At 39.7% G+C, this 16,702-nt stretch overlaps 1 long non-coding RNA gene across 1 annotated transcript in view; it reads left to right on the forward strand.

Moving 5' to 3' along the window:
- LOC109615697 overlaps positions 1-16,249 on the forward strand; it is a 49,995-nt gene extending 33,746 nt beyond the window's left edge. The window contains exons 3-4 of the long non-coding RNA XR_002196673.2: positions 13,083-13,644; positions 16,095-16,249. This is a non-coding gene — a long non-coding RNA (uncharacterized LOC109615697). The remainder of the gene's footprint in view (positions 1-13,082; positions 13,645-16,094) is intronic.
- Positions 16,250-16,702: the final 453 nt, after the last annotated feature.

The following is a 16,702-nucleotide window of genomic DNA, read 5'->3' on the forward strand; positions in this document are numbered from 1 at the left end:
AAAGAGTGTGAATATCTGTGATATGGTGAGGTAGACCCTCCCTCATGATACTCCATCTGTCTGTCTTCCTTGTCAGCTTGTGGGGAGATCGATGTCCGCAGAATGTTAGCACTATCACTTTAAAACGAAACACTAGCTGTGAGTCTCATGTATAAGCCATGGGCCCTTTTCCCCCTCAACAGTAAATAACTCATCCACTCTTTCTCTAGGTTTTTGTCCTGTAGCCAATTTAATTTCACTTCTGTCTGTACTGTTTACTCAGTAGAGATGTAGAGATGTTCTCTTATTAGATGGAGTCAACAAATTCTGTCCTAACTTCTGAACTGCAAAGTGTTGACATTTACCATTTGGTTTACTATTACAGGAGAATTGTTTGAAAAAGTTGTATTGACCTTACCAGGGCTTACAGACAATAAATGCTCACCCTTAGTTGAATCAATGTTCCTCTTTCCGCACAACCACACAATAAATCCTATGCATGTTTAGACATTATACCACAGAAATTGAAATATTATGTGTGCATTATATTTCCAATGTTTTCCATATTGCATGCACAGTGGGAAGAACAAGTATTTGATACAATGCCGATTTTGCAGGTTTTGCCACTTACAAAGCATGTAGACGTCTGTATTTTTTATCATAGGTACCCTTCAACTGTGAGTGGTGGAATCTAAAACAAAAATCCAGAAAATCAAATTTTATGATTTTTAAGTAATTAATTTGCATTTTATTGTCTTATAAACAAAGATCCCATCCAACCATGAGTCCTATCCAACTGATGTGTATTAAAGATAATGATGTGTCCAAAGATTCACACCAGAGATAAAATGTAAGGCTGTGATGATAGACAGCATTAAAACGTTTTTCAACTGACACTAAGGCATACATGCATAGCACATCACCATAGTCTAGCAGTGACATAAAAGTAACTTCACAAGTGTATTTCTATGTTGAGCTGCCATACCTGATTTAAAACCAGAGGCAAGTGTTTTTATGCAGGCCCAATGAAGACAGCTTTTCCAGCAAGAATGAATGATCTGTATCAAAAGCCTCCAGTACAGTAGCTCAACCAGCAGAGTAACATGGTATAATTTCTCATTCGGACTTTGACTCACCACCAATGTACAGTAGTTACTGTAATAGCACTAGGTCATTTGCTGTTTGTTCCAGTAGTTTGTGGCAGAGAACCAAATGGAATTACATTTAAAGGTACTGGTGACTTTAGTAGGGTGTACTGTGCAACATGGGTTATCAGATGCCTTATTGTGAAATAGAAAAACAATTCTGGTTTAGGTTTTAGACAGAAGGTTGAACGAGACTAAATAGTTCAACTAACACTTGCAGGCACTAACTCATTTTTGTGAAGCGAGCAGGTAGAACATTTATTTTGGAACAGTCTGCATTTTATTGTATTGAAATTGAGTAGTTGTGGTAGATTAAGTCATGAGAGCAAAGGTAAATGGTGGTAATCACAGAGAATAGTGAAGGACCCAGATGCATAAAAGATGTTGGACAAGGCTATCACTGAAAACATGTGAAACATTAGTGTTGAATACAGAGAATAGGGTCAGCCCAATGATTCTAAGGGACTCCCATTGCAACAGCCATAAGCCCCCTACATTTCTTCAAACTACACTTTAAGAGTTGTTTTAAAACCTGGCCATGCAGTTCTCTGAGGACCTCCAGTAAGGTTGTTGACGTTGTTTATTAGGATGAGCTGACTGACGGAGTCAAGGATTTGGCCAGATCTGGTTGGATATAATCTAGAAAGTCACCACCCCCCTTCAAAATGTTCACATATGGTGCCTTACAGCCTGAAATTAAAACACAGGACATCAGAACTTTTCTGGCTTTATTTCTACACCGTAACCCACAATATCCAAGAGAAAAAGAAAATCTAAAATCTCTGAAAATGTATTAAAATAAAAACAGTAAAATGCCCTATTTGGATAAGTGAACCTGAGTTAATACTTGGTGGAACCACCTTTTGCTTTAATTACAACCATGTGTCTCTTTGAATATGCATCTACTAACTTTGCACATCCAGACAACAGGTGTACGAGTCCCTGATGAAGTGAAACACCCACACAACAGGATGCTGCCCACGCTGTTTTACTCTAGGCATGGGGTTCTTTGGGTGGAAAGATGTATTGGGTATTCGCCAAAATCATATTATTTTGGGTTCAGGCCAAAAAGTTCAGTTTTGGTCTCATCTGATCCGGTAAGACATTCTATAGCCACTGTACTGTACATCTAGACTGGAGCATCAGCAATTGTGGGTTTGATTACAGGCTCAAAATGTCCAGAAACCAAGAACTTTGTTCTGAAACAAAGTCTGGTCATGTTTCTGACCTAGCCTAAATTTAAATAGACTCTGGATTCAACCCACATGCATTTATTTATAATTCCAATTGGACTTAATATCTCACCCGGCACAGCCAGAAGAGGACTGGTCACCCCTCTGAGCCTGGGTCCTCTCTAGGTTTCTTCCTAAAATTCTGCCTTCTTAGGGAGTTTTTCCTAGCCACTGAAATTCAACACTACTGTTGTTTGCTCTTTGGGGTTTAAGGCCAGGTGTCTCTGTAAAAGCATTTTGTGACAACTGCTGTTGTAAAAAGGGCTTTATAAATAAATATGAGTGATTGATTGATAAGTGTGTGTGGGTAGTGCAATCCTGACAGCTCTAAAGTCAAGCTCTAGATGGCTCTGAGGCTCAAAAATGAAAAATCTGTTAATGTTTATCCAAACATACTGTACATTCCCACAATCTACATTGCTAAAGAATTCTCACAAATGCCTTGCTCTAGGTCATTCCCCAACATTCTATGAAAGTATAGAAATGTAAAAATGACCACAACCCTTGTGATTGCTCATCAGAAAATGCCACAAAGGGTATCATGTTGTTACTGTTTATTTCAACATTTTTCAATTAGATTTTATGTTGCTAATATGCTGTTAATCTTTTTTTTCAGCCTAGGATAGCTGATTTTCTTTTTCATTGACAGTGCTGCTTGAAATGTGAACCCCTTGTGAAGTCATAGATGTTTTTTTATTTCACCATGTAATAAGTATTTAATAACAAGAAACCAGGCAAGCCTAGTTAAGCCGGCCCGCAATAGAAAAAAGTGTTGCCATCTTGAGATTTGAAACTGGGTCGCCCACACAAAAGGCTGTGTCATTAACCACTACACCACAGAGCTCTTGTCTCTATCCTGAACATATTCTCTTTTGCCACTGGCTGTTTTAATAGTTAAATGGCCATTCTTGAATGACATTGATACAGTTAAATTGACTAACGTTTCTTACTAAGTTTACCTCCACCACAAATAGTGGCTATGTATTGCGTTTGCCACTGGCTGTTTTTACAGCATATTACCCAGTAATAAGCTTTACTGATATCTACTAACTTACTGGAATAGTCATAAGAATTGAGCAATTGCTAGCGAGTCTGCCCAATATATTTCATTTCATGGAATAAAAACATTTTTTTCTTTCATATCAAAACAACATACTTTTTTATTTCATTCGTGAATTGCATTTATACCCGCAACTGTCAATAAAGGCGACGATAACTAACTTTTTCATCAAGTGAAAAGACGAGAAAATCGTGGATTCAAACTTAGGCATAACACATTTTAGCAGTCGCTAGACTCCATTGAAGATTGTGTTAAACTGACTAATGTTTCTTATTAAGTTTACCTCTACCATATCGTCTATGAACTGTATTCCTTTTGCCACTGGCCATTTTAACGGTTTATTAACCAGTAATATGCTTACTAGTATCTACTAACTTCCTAGAAATAATCATTAGAATTGAGCAATTGCTAGCAAGACTGAAGATTAACTTTTCCATGCCAGAAATTACTTACTATAACGTAAATAATGTATGTTAAGCCAGCAAATGTGTTTGTCAATCCTGACTCAAATGCACGGATGAGTACTTCGAAAATCCACCAGAAACAGTCGCAATATAACCGTAACAATTTTATTTCAGGCTTACGATAATGTAAATACTGAAGGTTTTAGCCAGCAACGTTTTCGTCGATAGGGAATAATTCATAATGTGCACTTCGAAAAAGTTTTTTTTCCTTTTGTTTTTGTCAATGATTCAATAAACCTGCTTTTTGGCTTTTGGAAGATGAACCTGCCTGCGCCTACTTCTGCCTCAACCACCAAGCCTGTGACAATAGCCTTTTCCATTTCGATAGTGCTTGGTTATGTATCGAAAGCATATAATAGCACTGGCGATGTATTCTACTACTACACAGGCATCAATAGGAAAATGTAGGGTAACATGGAGCAAATAGCCCCCTGGGGTAAGATGCCCCCCCATGTCACTCTCACAAAAAGGTAAGTGGGGTTTAAACAACAGGGCCAATTCTTTTAAACCCTTCGGCATTATCTTCTATTGGGATATGATTCCCCAGGGGACAACTACCCCAGTAGCTGGAAAAAATTCCCCTTTCCTAAAAAATAAGCATAGCCATATTTAACATATTTTAACACTATTTTTTGTGTCAGTAAATAAACATTGCTTTTAAGGGGGGGGTGTCTTAACCCAAACTACCCTAACACTCGAAGAAGTAGTGAAATTTAGGGTGGATCAAACTGTTATATCCAACCAAAGGACTTAAACCAATCAAAATTATATCCCCGGAAAAGACTGTGAAGCTCAGTGCGAAGAGCCTATCCATGCACTTATTATATAATTTGTTAAAATTAATTGGTCTAAATCAAAACTGTTTTGATCATTTTTATTTCTTCTATTGCCATAATATTAACATTTTGCGATCACTCCTTGCATGTTGAGGGAGGCGCAATTTCACAAAAACTGTAGTGCTGTTACGATGGACAAACGAGTGGTCCGGAACAGTCGTTAATTAATGAGCGGTCTTACCTGCCACTTAAGTAACAACGCTTTAAGCATATGCACCAATCACATAACAAGGCACTTACATGCATCTTATGATTATCTTAGTGCTTTGGGAAACTGGGCCCATGTAAGTTTAGCGTTACCAATACTGGTGAATGCAAAACACCACGCAGAGAGGAAATTACTCCTCAGATGACAACAGGAAGAGGGTAGAGGGAGCAATCAGTCTGGTGAAGACTACACAACCAGATCTGAGCTCAATCAGTCCACTGTGAGGCAAATAATTTACAAACGGAAAGCATTTAACATGACAGCTAGATAACTAGATAGTGGCTGCATAGTTATGTAGACGTGGACGCCTTTTCAAAATATCCCCAAGCCCCACCAGAAAAATTATAAAACAGGTACTGTAAATGCCTACCCATACATAACATCTGGAGATTTGTAGTCCTATTTTGCTGCATCTCATGTTACTGTGCATGCTTCAACAATAGGAATTACACTGAATTGAAATAGCATTTATGGGAGGGTTACTAGAAATTATCCTCTGCTGTCACTTTGCCAGAGACCACCTGGACAAACCTGAATGTTTCTGGAAGTCCATCCTGTGGACAGACTAGTCCAAAATGTGTCTTTTTGGTTGCGTTCAAAACACCTATGTTTGGTGAAAAACCCAACACTCTCTACCACCTAAACAGTCAGGCATGGCGGTGGAAATGTCAAGATCTGGCGCTGCTTTCCTCAAATTCTTAGGTATACCTGGAGATTATTGAACAGACCATCAAGCCAGCAGTCAAGGAGCTTAAGCTGGGCTGAAAATTGGTCTTCCAAATAGACCATGACCCAAAGCATTCAAGCAAATCTACCAAACAATGGCTCAGGAGAAAGATTTGTATTTTGGATTGTCTACCAAGTCAAAGTTCTGACTTTGATCCTATCGAGATGCTGTGGCAGGACCTGAAATGGTCAATACATACCTGGCACCCTCAAATCTCACTCAGTCGGCCAAGGCCTGAGTGGGACTCATTTTCAGCTTGTGAGTTACATGGTGCCCCAGCCCATTTGGGGGTGGGTTGGGTGGGGGTGGGGTTGTACTAATGAAAACGACATGCTTTTTTGGACAATTTACAACTATATTATATTACAAATGCTTTTCAATGAAATATGTGAAATATATATATATATATATATTTTAAAAACTGTGCTGTCAAACAAATAATATAATTATGTCAATCTTCAGTCACCATTCATTTCAAATTTAGAATGTGTTTCAAATGTTGCCCTTAATACACACTTTTCTGTATTAAAATCAGTGCATTATGTTAAATACATACTGTGTTCTATTGTAAACATTGGACATTGCTTGAGTTGGAATGAAATAAATGCAAGTTGTCACAGCCCTTAAATATCAGTCCATAACTTGTCACAATAACTAACAGCTTCTATATGTAGTCCATGTAAATCTAAATAGAAGGTTGCTGGTCCCATACAGTAGTTTTACCATCTTTATTGTTCTATTGATTAAGGTACCAAGCACAACGTAGCTACGTACAACAGCTACGTAAGACTACTGTGTAAAACACATACAGTAGCCCTTCTTAGCTGGAGAGCAGGGTGGGCAGACATTTGATCCAAGAAAGTATCACACGTAAGCTTTTCAAGGTATTTTACTTTGATGTTTAAGTTGAAATGTGGTTAGAATGGGGTTCATTATAATTCCTGATGGACGGTTAGCCACAACCAAATACTTGTGTTTCTATTAAATAATTCCCAAATTCAAACAAATGAATAAAATGCAATTTCGATTGGAAATGGCATGAAGTACTCAAGGTTGCTAAGGGTTGTTTATCTACAAACATTAATCAGGGAAGATCTATAATTTATGCTGAGTAGGCTGGCAAGTTGATTGTTAATTCCACTTTTAGAATATGCTTCGGTGGAAATGCGACTGGGCGACCACATTAGGCTAATGCTCAGCGTAGATAAGTAAAAAAAGTTTTATGACAATTTACCAATCTACAAGAAAGGTGTTAGCAGGTGGATTCACACAACATTTCTCAGGCCTGTTGGTAAATAGGTCCCGACTTAAGGGAGGCATGGCTGGCCTTTTCATTCTATGGGTTTTTGGAGGAAAATGTTGTTGCAGAACGCAAGGAAAGATTCCAATTTCCACGCATCAATTGAAAAAAAACTTGTGTAGCTTATTAACGCGTTATTAGTCATTCATAAATCACAACATGAATGCCTAATCTTCAATGTTATTGAAAAAAATACCAGTGAAGCACTCAGGACAAGTCAAACGCCAATAAAGTTATCGGAAAAACACTATAGTGCAGGGAAGTTGCCTACTGCAATCCTGACACCTTGGCCAGACCAATTCCGCCCATTGCGTTGTGTATGCATCGTTTTGTTGCAAACCCTTTCCATATCGCTGCGCATAATTTTTTATTTACGCAAGAATAACACACAACAAGGTAAATATATTAGCAAATACATGACATGAATAGGTATTTTCTATCATTTATTTACATAGCTCAGTAAGAAAATAACAGCTCTTAGATGAGCAGTGTACAGCATTAAACTTTCCACAATTCGCGGAGAACTAATGGTCTTCTGGAAATAGGGTATTTCCTTCAGATTGATGGACTTATCCAACCAATGGTATTGGTTGTAAATATGCAAATGTAACTGGTCAAGAGTAGAAGAACCACCCCCCTCTTTCTTGCGTAAGGAATTTTCACTTACAAACCTCGAAATACAGAACGTCCCAATCCCAATGTCCACACTCTCAGACTCACGGACTAAGAAGCACGTTCTCGCTAAGTCTGTGAGGGCTTAGGGCTGTCCCACTCTCAAATCGTCAAGTGTGCAAAGGCTCTTTCGCAGACATTTTGAGCATTTCTGCAGACTTTGCCTGAGGGAATTGCCCACAGTTCATAACGTTGTGACGTGAAACACAGGGGTTACCAGGGAAAGCCCGGATGCAAGAGAAAAATCCCAGAAAACCCGTAAGAGAAGAAGAACAGTAAACTGCACTACATTAACCAGGATTTAAGATAGGACATAGAACACATGAAATCAGAGGAATGTAATCACCTTATTACACACCTAGTATATTAAACTATTTATTTTAGTTTTTGCTTAACAATGCTGTTTTGACCAAAAATAGCACATTGATTATTGACAAATATATATTATTAATGACAATTATCTCTTAGAGCCTGCAATACATATAAATCAGGCAGTCGGCCTATTAAGTACCTTGGTATTGTAGAAAGTAAAAAACGTGAAATAAAAAGGCAAACGGCATACATAGCCGCTATTTTTGGTGGAGGTAAACTTAGTAATAAACATTAGTCACTTTAACTGTATCAATGGTATTCACGAATGGCCAATTAAATATTAAAACGGCCAGTGGCAAAAGAGGATTTGTTCAGGATATACCGTTGCCGGGTGTCAGTATAGACATGGTATATAAGAGGAAGACGTACTGCTTTCTCAATCCCACTGGTGGTTTCTGCGATGAGACATGCTTGGAGGTGAAATTACGGGGAAATTATATTTGTTGAAAAGATGGTAAATGATACAAGGCGTACTGAGAAAAAGTCACAAAATGATCTCAAGATATCAGCCTGATAATTTAAAACAGATTGTCTAATATGTTGAAGACTTCTCTTCTTAAGTAGCGCTTAATGAAATAAAAAAGGTAATTCTCAGGGGAATTTCCCATCAAAGCCGATCGGCAGTTACTGGAATCCTTGTTCAGCCGTTTCTCATGTAAAAGGCATAATATGTATGCTGTTTTGTTATCAGTATATTTATCATTTAGTATTGGGTGTATAAAGCAAAGCACATGTTTACCATTCCCGAGACATATTTATTTAAAAACACTTGAGCCCACAAGGACTCATTGCCAATAACAAACCTAATCATGTGAGTATCCCCAGCAGAAACAAATTATTCAGTTCTTCTTTAACCTATGAAAGGCTCATAGACTCTGTATCAGACCCAGGGGTCATATTGGGTCGACTTGGTTCGATTTTTTTAAAGCAGTTCTGGCTCTGGTGTGGGCTGGAGCTGGCACAAGTGAGGTAGAACAGCTCCAAGCTCTGCTTACGTTTGATCTGTGACCTTGAGGGAATGAGTGCTGACGGCTGGCTTCCCCTAACTATAGTAGTTTCTATGGTACAGCTGGTCCTGATAAGGCTGGCAAAGACTGATAGATGTCAAACCTCAATAGGAAAGGTAAACCACAACCACCTATACTTGACCCGAATCTAGTCACCCAGAGAAAAAAAAAAACTACAATCATAAAGTATTGTATCAATCAATAGACTATTTACATAGCACAGTTCTTAAATAAATTCATTTTAAATTAATTTCAAACGGGGCTGTAAGTACAGCTTGCACCCTGGTCCGGCGTAACCAAGCCTCGCCAGTCGGTTCAGGCAGGCAAATGGTCGACGCACAGTCATCCAATACAGGTGGGCAACAGTACCGAAACACTAGGCCGATGGGTAGTCGAGAAGGCAGGCAGGTAGTCAAAACAGCAGACTAAAATACAAGGCAGGCAGGACAGACAAAAAGGGTTAGTTAGAGTTGGTACACAAGTGATGTTTACGGGTGAGACCAAATCTCTGAAGCATGTACCAAGTACCTAGGGGAATTTCTGCCGAAACCTTGTGCCGAGGCTTGTATCGTTTTCAGAGAATGACATCACCAATGACAAACGAGGCCTCGGTTTCTGTAGGACCACATGATAAGCTCATTGCGCGTTTGATTGTAGATTGAAGGAAGTGAAACTCAGATTGTTATGTGGGTTGTCGTTGTAGATTGTGGTGTTACAAGAGCAACCTCAGTCCCCGGTTAAAGAAGCACTTTTATTGCAAAATAATAGGACCATTAGGAGGCTAAAGGAGGCTTCACTAAAGGTTTTGGTTCTGACTTTTGGGACAAATAAATAGCCAGTGCCAGAAGACCAAGCCAGCACATTTATGAAACAACATGTGAGATATTCTTACAGTTGTGCTCATAAGTTTGCATACCCTGGCAGAAATTAAATGTTGGCATTTATTTTGTAAATATGACTGATCATGCAAAAAACTTTAGCATTATGGATAGTGATCATATGAAGCCATTTATTATCACATAGTGTTTGGCTCCTTTTTAAATCATAATGATAACAGAGATCACCCAAATGTCCCTGATCAAAAGTTTACATACCCTGGAATGTTTGGCCTTGTTAAAGACACACTGTAACGGATGGGACTGTTCTGCTTCGTTTTCTGTATGTTCTTGGTTTGTCATGTCCGTGTTTGGTTTTTGTTTCAGTTGATCAGCTTACACCTTTCACCTGTGTTTAGCCCCCACCTGTTTCTCTTCACCTTGTTAGTATGTGGCTATTTTGTATCTGTAGTGCTCTGCACTTAGTTTTCTTTTCCCTTTTGTTCATATTAAAAGCTCCTTCTTCGACCCCTGCATTTGCCTCCGTCCCGGTGCACTGTTACACACGCAAGGGGAGACACAAAGGTGAAAATGTCAATTAAAGGTGAATTTCCCACACCTGTGGCTTTTAAAATTGCATTTAGTGTCTGAGGAGGCTAGATACTTAGCCATTGCATGGGAGCAGAAAAGAACTGTCAAAAGACCTGTGTAACAAGGTAATGGAACTTCATAAAGATGGATAAGGATATAAAACATATCCAAAGCCTTGCAAATGCCAGTCAGTACTGATCAATCACTTATTAAGAAGTGGAACATTTGGGGATCTCTTGATACCAAGCCAAGGTCAGGTAGACCAAGAATAATTTCAGCCAAAACTGCCAGATAAATTGTTTGGGAAACCCACAGGTAACCTCAGGAGACATACAGGATGCTCTGGAAAAGGATGGTGTGGTTGTTTCAAGGAGAACAATTTTACTGCTCCAATGCCACAAAAAAGCCTGGTTACAATATGCCTGACAACACCTTGACACGCCTCACTGCTTCTGGCACATTGTAATTTGGAGTGAAGAGACCAAAATAGAGCTTTATGGTCACAACCATAAGCGCTATGTTTGGAGAGGGGTCAACATGCCTATAGTGAACAGAATACCATCCCCACTGTGAAGCATGGTGGTGGCTCACGGATGTTTTGGGGGTGTATGAGTTCTAAATGCTCAGTATAAAACGATGGATACAGCAGAGAAATGTAAAGGTTCTGGAATGGCTATCACAGTCTCCTGACAAACAATACAGTACCTCACAAAGGCTGAACTGAACAGAGCTAAATAGGGACACAAACCGGAACACAGGTGGGGACACAGGTGATCAGAATGAGGGTGACTGGGACCTGGGGAGTATGCTACGTTGACGGTGAGAAGGATGTGCACTATTTCCAGGAGTGGGGAGCGGAGAGATGACCTCACAGGAACACTTAAATCACATAGCGGATCTCGGTGAAGGAAATACAGCTCCGGAAAAAATTAAGAGAGCACTGCACCTTTTTCTTTCCTTTCCAAAAAATGTGAAAAGGAACGTTTTGAGTGAGGAACAGAAGCATTCAATTTGCGGTGGTCTCTTAATTTGAACCCATCGGTTCCTCACTCAAAACCTTCCTTTTCAACTTTTTTTGAAAGGGAAGTAAAAGGTGCAGTGGTCTCTTAATTTTTTCCGGAGCTGTATATTAAAGGTCAAAATCTTTACTGTACATTGTGTAATTCTTTGAGATCAAAATGACATAACAGTGGTCAATGGAAACCAAAATCACCAACTGATTGAGGGCTGAATTCAAACTTACAATAATCCAAAATCCAATTAAACAATTGAAATCACAGGCTAATCCAACTTGCATAAATTTAATCACAGCAACGTACAATGTGACTCAGTAGTGTGCATGGCCCCCACATGTTTGCACTTCCAACAACGTCTGGGCTTGCTCCTGATGAGATGGTGGATGGTGTTCTGGGTGGATCAGTCCATGGGGGCATCAGTGAGCTCCTGGACAGTCATTGGCACTGCTTGGCAGCATCGGATTCACTGATACATAACGACACAGAGGTTCTCAATTGGATTCAGGTCAGGGGAACGTGAGGGCCAGTCAATGGCATCAATGCCTACACACTCTGGCCACATGAGGCCGGGCATTCTCCTGTACCAGGAGGAACCCAGGGCCCACTGCTCTAGTGTAAGATCTGACAATGAGTCTGAGGATTTCTACCCTAACAGCAGTCTGGGTAACGCTGGCTAGCACATGGAGGTCTGTGCGAACCTTTAGGATATTCCTCCCCAGACCATCACTGACCCACTGCCAAAGAGGTCATGCTGGATGATGTTGTAGGCAGTGTAATGTTCACCACGGCGTCTCCAGACTCTTTCACATCTGTCACATGCTCAGTGTGAACCTACCCTCATCTGTGAATTGAACGGGGCGCCAATGCCGGACCTGCCAATTCTGGTGTTCTCTGGCGAATTCCAACCGGGCAGCACAGTGCTGGGCTGTGTGCACAGTGGACTAGAGGACATTGGGCCATCATGTCACCCTCATGGAGTCTGTTTCTGACAGTTTGGTCAGAAACATGCACACCAGTAGCCCTCTGGAGCTCGTTCCTGCTGCTGGGTTAATGCTCTTCTACAGCCCTTTCCAGCTCTCCTCGTGTAAAGGCATGTCTCCTGGCGTCTCCTCTATGCTCTTGAGACTGTACTGGGAGGCACAGCAGACTTTCTTGCAACGGCACGTATGAATGTGCCATTATGGAGGAGCTGGACCGCCTGTGCAACCTGAATGGGCTGCAGGTACCGGCTCATGATGCCAGTAGTGACAAGGCCACTAGCAAAACTAGAGAAAATCAGTCAGGAAGGATAAGGAGAGAGCAATTGTCGGTGGCCACCACCTACAAAACCATTCCCTTTTTGGGGGTTGTCTTGCTGTTGCTTCTCCAGTACACCTGTTGTCACTTTCATTTGCACCAACACCGGTGATATTGTTTCACAATCGCTTATGCTTCCTAACTGGATAGATTGAAATTCCTGAAGTTTTATTGACTTGGTGTTATTCTGTGATATTTACCTGTTCCCTTAATTTTTTTGAGCGGTGTATTTTAGCAAATTCCAAATAGGTGTATTGAGTGAGGTACAAATTAATAGTGTACTGAAAGAGAGCAGCACAAATCACCATGGATTAGAACTGGAAAGTTAATATGGACACTGCTTCATTTCCCTCATATTGTAGGCTACAACAGTTGGTTCCCTACACGCTGTTGAGAAAAAGGCCAGAGTACAGGAGGTGAGCCGAGGGTTTCGGGAGCAACAGCTGAGGATGGATCATCAATCTACCCCAGGACCTGAGATGGATGACGTACAACCCCCTCCCCCTGGGTGTTTGTCTCTGAACAGAACGAAGAACCCAGTAAAATAGAAAACTTTCAACAGCTCTGTGAGGAAATGGGGAGGCCCTACATAGATCCCAAATAAGGACTATGGGAGGGGTGGTAATCTGTGGTCATGTGATAGTGATAAACCAATCATTGAACATAGTTGTATAATATGTATATCCTTCATACACAAAGGGAGGGAACTGAAATATGATATTATGGTAAACCAATCATTACGTAAAATGTGTACTTCCCTCATGAACCTCATGAATAAAAAACGTTATAAAAGGGTCTGGTGGGTTCGATAAAAGTATTTTTTTGCTTTTGGAGCGAAGACTCGAGAAGAGTTGATCTGACTCTTGGCTATTGGACCCTCCCGGGAACCTGGCTCTGTCTGTACTAGTGATTGACTAAATAAAGGTAGGAACTTGTAAGAGCTCTGTCTCCCTCTTGGTTTCTGTGTGGGTGTATGATTATCAAATGCTTTATCATAATTCCTCTGCCTCTGAGCCGCAGTCCTGTTTTTACTAGAGATAGTAGTCAGTGAGATTCTGCGTACTCCATAAATCAAAACTTAGACCTAGAGACGAAATCAGTTCCCTGTACAGGTCCCTTGCAGGCAACTGAGAGAAAGGGGTAGACGTGATCGTTGGTGAGAGTGTGTTTGGTAGTGGTTTGCTCTACGGTTGGGTAATAAATACATTAATTCCTTGAGGTGTTTGTTCTGGATTTACTATAAAGTAAGTATATTATAGTTATGATATTATATGGTAGGGCAAAAAAGAAGTAGGTTGACCCAGGATTCGTTACCGAAAAGGAATACAAAACTTGAGACCCCACCATGAAAAGAGCTGAGCGGAGACCACCTGGTCTGACAGAAGATCAGCATTAGTTATATAAGATTTTTTTTTTAAAGGGTTTGTGATTTACTGCTGGGAAATACCCACACCTTGGAGAAAACCAGAAAATAGTTTAAACGGACCGTAAGGGGACCTAAAGGCTATATAAAGCCAGCGCAAGTACGATAGGGGCGACTCTCAGTACCTCAGGCTCAGTGAGTGAACCGGTTCTAAATAAGCACAACAATACATTTTGTTGAGCGTTAGGAACCGCCGGGTGGCAACATAAAAAGTTCCTCCGTCGGAGGATTGATCGATAGGACCGTTCCATACTTAGGACGCGTGTTATAAGCCGGGGTGGAAGTTAACTGACCTTGCAGTGGGTCAAGTTACGCCTTACGCTACATTCCAGTGCCTAGTAAACTGAGTTCGATGTAATCCCTCCAAAGATGTAAAATAAAAATAAAATGATCATAGGGCAAGTGTGAAATAACCAAAGACGCTTGGCACCGTCACCTGATTAAAATTGATGTCTGATAAATAACAGGAGGTAAGTTGATCGGGTGATCCCAGAGGTAAAGGCCGCGGAAACGCATAGGCCTAATTTACTAAGGGATTCAAGACATGGAAGTTTCTTTATAGATCATAGATTCTAGGTTTATCAGTGTCAAAGTAGCCTGCCATTTCAATAATTTGTACATGCACTACAATGATTTTTCTATGTATTTTTTATAGATTATTCTCCAGTAAAATTGCAATAAATGCATTTACAAAAGGCCACATTTTCCCCAGACCCTGTAGGCATGTGTGCCACTTCTGAAAACTCCTTTATGCCACTTTGATAAATTATGCATTATTGTAAAAAACTAATGTAATGTATTCTGGTACCTTGGAGCCCCCCATCTCAAGAATCTCGGGATTTACAAATTAAGCACTGTTTTTTTATTTATTATTTTGGGTATAGGAGAGCTTCACTCTTCTTTTCCCAAGTGTTCATGGAGGGTCACATAAAAAAATGTAATTCGCTGAAGGGAAGGCCACCCATGTTCATTAATGAGATATCAGCAGGAATCACTAATTATAAATAATGTACATTCTCATGGCTCCACTGAATATTGTATATTCCAGACAAAGAAAAATTCTAACGCCTCCATGTTTATCTGTGAATTTCTCTATCTGTTTTAACTCTGGATTTTGCAAACTCTATCAATGCAATGCGCAAATGCAGATTCTGTTTCATTCCCACATGTCTTCTCTGGTAAAAGGCATTCATGTATTGCATTGCTTAGGGCTTATGGAAAGCATCTTAAAAAGCAGAGTAAAAGGTTCCAAAAAAGTAGAAAATAGCAAAAACATCTGTATTACTCAAACAGTTTGAACTACAAATTACTAATGCACATATCCTGAAGTTTCAGTCTAGGGAACCCACACAAGTGATTCCCATGGAGGGCCAGTGCAATAACATATCAAAATGTATGCATTCACTAATGTACATTTCTCTGCATAAGATTGATTGCTTATGGACATTTTATTTCAGATTGATCCATGTCAATTGACCTCAATGGCATAATCACATTTAAAGGAATAATTCATCCTAGATTCATATTAGGGTGAAATATCATTTGTCTTGAGTTTTTCTTGAAGGCCCATGGAGAATTTTTTTACAACCAGCCCTTATTCAACTCTGTCCAAGCCTGGAATTAGCGTTATTAGCACTGTCCATATTCATGAATTGAAACTGTGTGTCCTTAGCAACAAAAGCTGCATTGCAAGCGGAAACCTACTCCAGAACACTTCTAACTAAGATTAGTGGTGTTTTTTACCTCTAAGAACCTGCCAATGTTGTATTTCTTAAAATAATGTTTTCATTGTTGCTAAATAAATCTAATTTTCAACTGATACTTCCTGTGTTTACCGGTCAGGTTTCTTCACAAATTATCAATCTGTGTTTTTTCAAGTTTCAATGTAAAATGATGTGACCAAAGTTGAGCTTTTAGGCCTGAATGACAAGCATTAATACCATCCCTACAGTGAAACACGGTGGCTTGAGAAGATCTACAAGGAAGAAGTGGAGAAACTGCCCAAACCAAGGTGTGCAAAGCCGGTTGAGGCATACCGAAAAATAATCCAAGTTGGGATCACTGCCAAAATGTGCAAAGTATTAAATAAAGGGTCTAATTACTTATGTTAAGGAGATTTTTCATTTTATTTGCAATAAATTGGCACACATTCAAAAACATGTTTTGTGTCATTACTGGGTATTATGTGTAGGTTGATGGAAAAACATTTAATGTAATACATTTTCAGTTAAATCCATAACACAACAACATATAGAGAAAGGGAAAAGTTATGAATACTTTCCAAAGGTAATGCTCTGCCCTAGATCTGACTGGCTAAGGGCAGATCATCAGGAATAGGTCAGGGTTATCAAACTAACCAGCAATGTCTTCCACTTCAATACCAACATTATCAATCTGAATTTACTAACATAATTATCAAGATGAAAATATGGACATATGATTGCGAGAAGGATTAGCTAGCAAAGGAATATTTAAATAAGACAAAAGGAGGCGCATGCAAATTCAGTCCCTGAGGATTTGTATATTTGTGACTGCCTGCCAGAATATTTCATGAGCTTT

The sequence above is a fragment of the Esox lucius genome, chromosome 4, assembly GCF_011004845.1.
Source record: "Esox lucius isolate fEsoLuc1 chromosome 4, fEsoLuc1.pri, whole genome shotgun sequence".
In the NCBI taxonomy this organism is placed as follows: domain Eukaryota; kingdom Metazoa; phylum Chordata; class Actinopteri; order Esociformes; family Esocidae; genus Esox; species Esox lucius.